This window comes from Dermacentor variabilis, chromosome 11, assembly GCF_050947875.1.
Source record: "Dermacentor variabilis isolate Ectoservices chromosome 11, ASM5094787v1, whole genome shotgun sequence".
Classification (NCBI taxonomy): Eukaryota; Metazoa; Arthropoda; class Arachnida; order Ixodida; family Ixodidae; genus Dermacentor; species Dermacentor variabilis.
In genome coordinates this window covers 98214854-98223633 of record NC_134578.1, presented here as the reverse complement: position 1 = coordinate 98223633, position 8780 = coordinate 98214854, and positions in this window count along the sequence as shown.

Below are 8780 nucleotides of genomic sequence, written 5' to 3'. Positions count from 1 at the left end.
GTTTAATTAGCGATAAGTATAAAACTCAGTAGGCAAACTCAGTATACAGAAGCAATGCGCGCCTTTATTGCAAAAGTGGGGAACAAACAGGCTGGTGAACAAGGAATTCAGAACTACGATGTGGATTCTAGGAACACTAGACGAGAAATACTGGAAGAATGAGCGGAAAGGAATAAGCTGCAAATATTGAACACCTACTTCAGGCAGCGTAGCAACAGAATGTGGACATGGAAAAGCTCTATTGGTGAAACAACAAATAAAGTAGATTTCATACTTTCTGCAGATCCTAGCACAGTGTAGAATGTAGAAGTGTTAGGCAGGGTAAAGCGCAGTCATTACAGGTTAGTGGGGTCCAGGACTCACCTCAATTTGGAGAGAAAAACAGTAAAATTTGTGAAGAAGAAACAGAGCTACCTCTACGCGGAAACGATGAAAGCAGTAAATTTCAGATTGCTACTTGCAAGCAAATACGCAGCCTTAGAACAGAGAGATGAAGATGACATATAAGTTATGAATGAAACCGTAACTGGGCTGGATTCACAAGAAGCAAGTGAATTGGGAGGAAATGCACCAAGGCAGCCAGTAGGTAAGCTTCCCCAAGTAACGAAGGCCTAATAAAGAAACGACAAAGAATAAAGGCGTCCAACGAAAGAGATGAGATATAGTTCACGGAACTGTCAAAACTCACAAACAAGGAGACAATAAGGGATGTTCGAAATTATAATGTAAGAAAGACTGAGGCAGCAGTAAAAACGGACGTAGCACGAGATCAATAAGAAAAAACTTGGCATAAGACAAGCCGAAATGTATGCACTGAAAGATAACTAGGATAATATCATCAGCAATTGGGAAGATATGGTAAAAGCAGCAGAAGAATTCTGTACTGACCAATACAGTACCCAGAGCAGCCGCAATATGTCCAATCGAAGTAGTAATGGACTGGTTACAAAGACTCCTTCTATAACTGGGGTTTAATTTAGAAGACCTTCCAAGGTATAAAAGGGGAACAGTGGTCATAGAGGATCAAATAACAGTCTATTTAATCAAACACGGAAGCGACATCATGTATGAGAAGCTGGCGGCCCGTTATGCGAAATATCTCATAACTGCAAATGTTCCAGAGAAGGGAAATGCGAACATTATACTAATCAACAAAAAGGGAGACATTAAAGAATTGAACAATTATAGGCCCATTATTATTTCAGTATAGTATAAAATATTCACCAAAATAATTTTCAATAGAGTAAGGGCAACACTGGAATTCAGTCATCCAAGAGAACAGGCTGGCTTCAGGAAGGGATACTCTACAAGGAACCACATCGCTGTCATCAATCAGGTAATCGAGAAATCCAAGGAGTACAATCAGCCTTTCTATAAAGGTTTCATAAATTACAAAAAGGCATTTGATTCAGCAGAGATCTCAGCAGTAACAGAGGCATTACGTAATCAAGGAGTACATGAGGCTCACGTAGATATTAGGAAAATGTTTACAGAGATTCCACAGCTACCGTATATCTCCTCAAGAAAAGTAGAAAGAGACATATAAAGAAAGGGGTCAGACAAGGAGACATGATCACCTCAATGCTAATAGCTGCTTCCTTGGAAGAAGTATTCAAGCTGCTAAACTGGGAAGGCTAAGGAGTAAGGATTAACGGTGAGTATCTCAGCAACCTTCGCTTTACAGATGACATTGTCCTGTTCAGCGACACTGGAGACGAGTTACAACAAATATTTGACGACCTTACCAGAGAGAATGTGAGACTCGGGCTGAAAAATAATGTGCATATAACAAACATAATGATCAACAGCCTGGCAAGTGAACAGGAGTTCAGGATCGCCACTCAGCCTCTATAGTCTACGAAGGAACACGTTTACCTAAGTAAATTAAACACAGGGAACGCTGATCATAAGAAAAAAATTCATGGAAGAATAAAAATGGGTTGGATCGCATACGGCAGACATTGTCAGCACCTGACTGGGATCTTACCGCTATCATAGAAAAGGAAAGTATACTATCAGTGCATTGTGCCTGTGCTAACAGAAGAGCAGATACTTGGAGATTGACAAAGAAGCTCGAAAACAAGTTAACGGCCACAAAAAGTGCGATGGAACAAAGAATGTTAGGCGTAATGTTAAGAGATAGGAAAAAAGCGATGTGTATCAGCGGCAAACAGGAACAGCCTAGTTCTAATTGACACTGAGTGAAAAAATGGAGCTGAGCAGCAGATGTAATGCGGAGGTTAGATAACTGGTGGATCATTAGGGTTATAGAATGCGTGCCAAGAGAAGGAAAACGCAGCCGATGATGGCAGAAGACTAAATGTGGTGATAAAATTAAGAAATCCTCAATCGTTCATTGGAATCGGTTGGCGCAGGAAAAGGTTAATTGGAGGTCGCAGGGAGAGGCTTTCGTCCTGCATTTGACGTAAAATAGGCTGCTTAAGATGATGATCAACCAAGTTAGAAAGTAGCCCGCTCAATAGCCCACACACCTTGACAAATCCTGGCCAGGATGGAAATGAGCGTGATGAGGCCATTTGCACCCATGACCTGTGTACAGTTGTAGGAGTGCAGGTCGGGAACAATTTGCATGAAACTTTGCCTAGCGCGGTTCCTCGAAGGGCATCCAGCAACGCCTGATGTAGAACAGGGCCATTGGCCTTCCTTGTAAAATCCAGGAAGGCAACGAAGATTTCGCCACCACCACTGGGAGCTTTGTCCATCCCACCGCTCCTGGAGCATGTAGTTACGTCTAAAGACGCCGTCGTGCGGGAGGAACTCTCAGACACTCCTGCCACCGCCCACCAATGCACTTAGCATATAGCTTGGCAGCCGTATCGCTAAGAGCAATGGGCCGCCGGTTGCGCGGGTCGGTCTCATCACCCTTATTGAACATCAGCACCGTCCTGGACGTCTTGCAGCTGTCTGGGATATGGTGGTAAAACAGCCAGACACTGAACAAACGCGGTGATCAACTTCCCCTCCGGATCGACCACTTTCCAGTGTTGATAAGTGAGGCGGCCTTCACCGGGCGTGGTGTTTTCTAAGCGCGGAGCCGCAAAGCGACCTCCTCAGCCATGTACGGGTCTAGCTTGACCTCTCTGGGAGCAGGAACCCTCTTGTGAAGAACCGAGGTGCTGTTGGGGGACCTCTGCGCCGAAATGTCGGTTAAGTGTGACTCCAGGAAGTCTAGTGGTATCGGACACAGTTGGGAGGGGCCCTACATATTCAGCCGCACCGCTAGCCTCCGGTTGCGTTTGTAGAGCTTCTGAATATCCCTCGCGTTGTTCGGTTTGATATGGCGCAGAGGGCGATATGTAGAAGCAGGAAGCAGTTTAGCCGTTGTGGTCACGATGGCCATGGCCTCGCACTGGACCGCCATGGGCCTCTCCCAACCCACAGGATAAGGAGGCACCTGGAGGAGGTATCGCAGGGTAGCGGCCTGGTCATAAAGCAAGCTTGTGTTATCTTAGACCTCGATATCTGGCGAGGAATTGGAGGCATCATCCGAGACGGGCTGGTCCCATTAAGAAGTCACCTCACTACCAGGTGGATTGGATACAGCCCTAGCAGCAAAACCAGGGGCATCAGGCAGTGGGGACAGCAGAGTGCCGTTCGCCGGCGGATCTCCCTAAGTTGCAGAGAGCCCCCTTAGGCAAAAGTCCTGATTCCCTGGGCTCTGGCGACCCGGGAGGGCTTTGCTCTTCGGGTGATAATCCACTGCTGAAGGTGCGCCAGTACAGAAGCATGCTGCGGAGCTCATCGGAATGCTGCGCGTGCCCTGGCGTGCTGCTTCTCATACCGCTTGACGTGGTTGACCAGCCCTCTGGCCCTAGGAAAGAGGCTACATACTGGGGGCACTTATATAGCTCGACTGGGGGACGGTAGCTACCAGTCTGCCACCCAAAATGCAGGCATGAAGTAGCATTAGCACCCCGCCGCAGAATGAGCGCTGGTTGGTCCACGGCACAATGTGGATCGCGTGTTCCTATTTGAGGTGTCGAACGAAGGCCTGCCTCCGAGATAGCCAAGTGACACCTCCATACGATGCTCGGCAGTGGGCCTTGCAACATCTGACGTTGTGCGGAACGGGATAAATACGGTGAGCGCCTGTCCCTGCCAAAGCGGTTGCCTAGGAGATGGATTGGCAGTGTTCAAGGAGGAGAGATTCCACTCGGAGCTATTTAGGGAAGAGCAGATCGAAGCATCCAAGGACAAGGACCCCCTCAAAGTCTTTGCGCCTCTCCTTGGCCATGACAGGGCGGTCATAGAGCCACACCATGGACACCAGGAACCCGTCCACACCAGGGCTCCAGCCAGGCCAGGTGGACCACACAGGCCATTCTGGGGAGGGGGCACGGGCCTTCGGTAGTAGGCAGTACCGGGCAAACAGGCAGAAGGCAAGGTGAAACGAAAACCGCTGGTTCAACCGGTACCAGTTGATTGGTACGGGCCAGCTTTGTGCCAGGGACGAGTGCCAGTTCTGGTGTCCTCCCAGTCGACAGGCACCCGCTGCAAGCATGCCGAGGCAGCAGTGTATGAGCTAAAGACTCACACCCTCGAAGGGCAGCGGGTCGAACCTCCGACAGATGAGCTCCGGGAAGTGGGAACTGAAACTGTGCCAATAACTACCCAAGTAACATCTGTGAACTGCAAGGGTCTTAAGTACTTGTGCAAAATCTGTTCACCGGCTTATTGCTTTTCATTGTTACTTCTCAGTTGCATTGTGGTTCGTACAGCACATAAGTGAGATTTTGAAAGTATGTTCTATCTCTCGTGTTTGAATTCTTTGTAGTAGAAATGTATAAGTGCCACTTGCTACATAATATGTTTACTAGCTCTCATAGTACTGTTTCTGTTTATACCCCCCTTGCGTCATGCTCCTACGGGGGCCTGTAAGGTCTTTGTAAGTAAAGAAATAAATAAACAATCTGCCTCTTAGCCGATAAGCCCAGAGGCCCAAAAGGCAGACCCGCGTTGGCCATGTCTACGTTCGCACCACCCTTTCTTTGTCGGCGTGCCAAGCGCTCGCATATATAGTTTCTTTTTCTTCTCCTCTCGTCTGGTGACGGTGCAATCGTAACGTCATGCGTGTCCACTTTCCTCCGGCTGCTCGGGGCGGCGGTTGTATTCTCGCCTCTGCTTCTGCCATAGCTCTTCATAGGCGCGCTGATTCTCCGGCGTCCGGGCTATTGTGAAAATGACAGAAATAATATAACAATAACAGAGCCGATACGAGATTGTGCGTTGGTATCTATCGTCACGATGAACGCCGAGCAGGGCAATAAATGCTGTCGTGCCTTCGTTCAAACTTCTGCGTCACCTCTGCGTCATGTTCTCAACAGCTTCGCTGGTCATTCACCTTCACGGAGTGGAATGGCTCATGATTTTTCAACGACTGTAATGTTACTTCCATTTGTCCAGAAAGCCGTAGGTAGCAAGGACTAGGAAAATTAGCCGTGCCGCTCGACGCCCTGCGCAGAAGCTTTGACGCGTTCCAACCTCGCGGGTCCGAGTAGGATGTATTCTGGTTGCAACCGCGACTGAAGGAACAATAGGAATTGACCAGTGTAATTTCGCTATCCAGAGGAACAATCTGGCGCCAGAAACTGAGACCCACACATAGCGCTATGTTGCGGCGGTACTTGCGAAGGAAAAGCGCGATATCATCGCACTTTCACATTATGCCTGCGCATAGGAGACATTGGCCTGTGTGGTTTTCGCATGTCTCCCACTAAAGGCAACTCAACTCGAGCGTCTGGCTGTGGTTTTTTGGCGCTAGCGTTGCCGTACCTACACAGCACACTAAATTGATCCAATTAAAAAACAAAAGCGAGAAGTTTGTTTATAGAAGCTCAGGAAAGTCAGCACAATGTGCTTGTATAAGGTGTCAGCGTGCTTCCACATACAGGTACACCAAAGATCTCCACACTTCAGCACTACCTGCTGTATTTTGTTGCGTAGTTGCCTGCGGCTTTAATATTGCTTTATATAATCAATTCTCTTCTTCGAGAATTCCCTTTAGTTCTTAGATTCTTATTTTGAGTTCTCGGCACAGGAATCCGAACTTTAGCATTATGCAGGAGCAGCGAACTTGCGTTAAATTACTGGTCATCCAAAATGAATTCGCTACCTCAAATTGTTAAGTGTTCCCGATGATGCTTCCTAACTATGAACTCTGCAGCCCAATATTGTCGCACCGTATTGAGATCATTTAAACTAACTGCAGGCACGGCGTCGATGAATTCATTATCATGCGTGCATTATCGTGCCTGCAGTATTGCACGGAGACCGAACATCTTTTGCTGCTCTTGACCGAAATCTTTTGCTGCTAGCACGTTTGAGGACTCTATGCCGCCGTTTGCAAGTACCTTATTTTAACTATATCCTGGTTTCCTTGCAGCCGTGAGAAATTTGTAGTTAGTAGTCTTAGTAGTTAAAACTTGTTAGCAGTGCATATGACGCGTTTCTGTGTTCCTTCTTTGCAATTGATCCTACGCGCTACAGTATATCATTGTCCATTTAAGCTTTCTTTTTCAGAGCCATACCTCAGTAGTTGGCTAATTACTATTGGTATAAGGACCGCAGCTTATAGCAAAATTTGCTTTGAGCTACCAAAACAACGATGAACAATGCTAAATTTATGGGACTTCAGGTGTAGATCTTGTAAGGATTTACTCGAGTTAGATAAGACACTCTAATATATCGCGGTTAGAGAACTCATTCTCAACGATATCTAGGACTCAAGTCGATGATTTTTCAAATTGCCAATTCAAATTACTCCATTTATGTGGTTCCTGTGGTAAATTCATGTACCCTAGGAGCAAAGAACACGAGATAAAAGAATGCAGCAGATCCAATGTGCTTTGTTGGAATCCATGTAAAGCGAGCTTGCGAGGTAGTGTTCACGTGCAGCTTCTCAGCTGGCTCAAGGGTGCCCCGAACGAGGAGACCTGCAATGCAATGCTCCTTTAAACGCAACCAGCGTTAAACGGGTTTAACGAGACAGGCTGGCTTTTTGAGCCATTCTCGACCTGCCCTTGCAGTGGCAGATGCGATCTCTCTCACCTCTTGCGCCGGCAAACTCATGTAAACTATGGTCCACGACCGCCTTTCCGCCTACCTGGAGGCTAGGGGACCTTTGCCGACACGATGTTTGGCGTTCACCCATATCTGTCGGCACAGGACGTCTTGCTACAGCTCCACCGCGATGTCACAGAGCCAACTACTACGCGCCTAAATGACAAAGCCGTTTTCGCTCTCCATCTTCGTGGCGCGTTCGACAATGTCAAACACAGTAGCATTCTCGCTGTTTCCACCACAGACTGCGGACAGAAGACTTTCGACTGAACCCGCGCTTTTCTTTCTAGTCGCGCTGTCTTCTTCCGCCTCGATACCACCGAGCACGGCCCGTACCCAATAGGCACACGGGGTACACCTCAAGGAGTGGTCTTGTCACCTCTACTCTTCAACTTGGACATGCTGAGCCTCCCCTCCCTCCTGCAGAAGGTAGAGGGGATACACCACGCGCTCTTTGCTGACGATATTACAATTTGTAGCAACACCGGCTCTCCGGCTCAAATCGAGGAACGCCTACATCAGGCGGCCCTTCTAGTGGGCACTTACACCGCTTCTTGCAACCTAGAGTGTTCTCCATCGAAATCGGCACTCCTATCAGTCTCCCGCCTACCGCCACCACAGATTTTTCTCCCGTGCGGCCCCGTGCCGTCGGTCCAGGACCTTCGAATTCTCGGGGTTCGCCTCTCGTCCTCCCTTGACCCTAAGAGTACCATAGCTAAGAGTACCATAACAAGTGAGTCGTATGATTCGGCGGGTCTCTACCAAGCGTAGCGGCCTCTGAGGGACTCAGTCCCTCCAGTTGGCCCAAGCGTTTGTGACCAGTCGGGTCCTCTACGCCTCACCATACCTTCGCCTGCGTCGTAACCACGAACACCAGCTGGATATTCTTCTCCGCTCCGTGTACAAGCGCGCGCTGGACCTGCCCATCGCTACTCCCAATCGCCGCTTTGCGGCCCTGGGGGAGCACAACTCCTTCGCGGAGCTGCGGGAAGCACATCGCGTCAATCAACTCACTCGTCTGTCGCAGACGCCTTGCGGGCGCCGCCTGCTACACAGACTTGGCCTCAGCTCAATCTCTAACCCGGTCCCTTCATCACCGATACCGGAACCCTGGCGCCAGAAGCTATGCGTGAGGCTACTCCCCCGCAACATGAACCTGGAACAACACCCCGATCGCAGGCAAGCGCGTGCCGCTGCCCTTTAGACATGCCACTCTAAGGGCCCCGGCGTATTCTACGTAGACGTCTTGGGCCCTTCCCCCTCAGGTGACTTCCCGGCCCCTGTCATCAGCGAGGGTCACCACGTCGATGGCCTCTCGTTGAGAGCCGACACTGTAACTCATGCAGAGGAGGTTGCCATCGCTTTGGCTGCCTCCTACCTCACCCCTCGCACTATCTTGATAGATTCCCGCTCAGCCTGTTCTCGATACATCCAGGGTTCCATCGCCCCACTGGCAGCTAGTCTCCTTCGGGCCGCCTCCTGGCGTTTCAACCCTCACTCCATCAGAATAGTCTGAACCACAGGCCGCACAGGTCTTCCCGGCCACGAGGCGGCGAATGCCGCTGCCCGCACTTCTTTCCTCCGAGCCGCTGTCCCTTCATGTCCTGTGTCGGATCCTGGCAACTCGAGCCTCACACGCTTCAGCGATATTCTGGATTATTATCGCACTTCGCGCCGACTCTACCCTAACCTGCACGCGG